We start from the raw sequence: 1,083 nt of genomic DNA on the forward strand, positions 1-1,083 counted from the left end.
TTACGAAATTGAATTGTAAATAATCAAATAAATAATATTATAACATCAAGATTGATATTGTGGTGACCCAATTTATATACGAATACATTGTACCTCTATAAACAAAACCTTCAAACAATAATTATTATTTTCGTTATATGTTGTATGTTGCATTATCCTATAAATGTTTGCGTTATATGTGGTATGTGTTTTATGTTTGTGTTGTTAGTTACAATAGTTACATGTTTAACATCATCAACAGTGTAAGAACAATTCTTAAAAATAAAATTGGCAAGTTCCATCAATATTTGTTTTTAATATAATATATCATTTGTTTTCTATTTGTTCTACTTGCTTATAATTAACAAGCTTATCCTGAAATTTTAAAATTTAATTAATTCCCTTAGTTTTGAATCATTGATACAATTAGTTTCCATTTTGAGAAATTTAAATAATTATTACTTAAAATACTAACTTATGTGTAAATGTAGCATTATACATTTTATTTATGTGGTGAATATTTGTGCTTTATTTAGTTTGCATGTTTTGTTAAATGTATATATATCACTTTTATTGGTATCTGTAGCTTGAAAACAAATTGTTTTAAACTATTTTTACTGTCAACCAAAAAATATATTATTAAATATTAATATAAATATATATTTTTTTTTCTTAAACAGAAAGACTGTTTATTGTTGAAAATAAGTTCTTTAGAATTTTAACAGCGCACTAATTGTACACACGGCATTGTTTAATTTTTAATTTATGGATTAAATATGATTTTTAGTTTTGATTGCGTTTGAATTATGTCAATTAAATTTACTTTTTTAGATTAGAGATGGTACTTCCAGAGCCGAAAGAAAAAATACAACGCGGGTAATAAGAGAATCAGTAAAACAACTGAACAGAGACAGTGACTTATTAATGTTTTTGAAGAGGACTGATCACCAAAATGATGGCTATGTTCCAGAACAAATTTGACTTTATCCCTGAATATGTTATAAATACTAAATACTGTATATATTTTAGTTTAAATAACATTTTCTGGTTGTTCACTTATAAAAATATAGTACTTATCATTGTTGGAATTCTGTTTATTGTTCA

Source organism: Acyrthosiphon pisum, chromosome X (genome assembly GCF_005508785.2).
Source record: "Acyrthosiphon pisum isolate AL4f chromosome X, pea_aphid_22Mar2018_4r6ur, whole genome shotgun sequence".
Classification (NCBI taxonomy): domain Eukaryota; kingdom Metazoa; phylum Arthropoda; class Insecta; order Hemiptera; family Aphididae; genus Acyrthosiphon; species Acyrthosiphon pisum.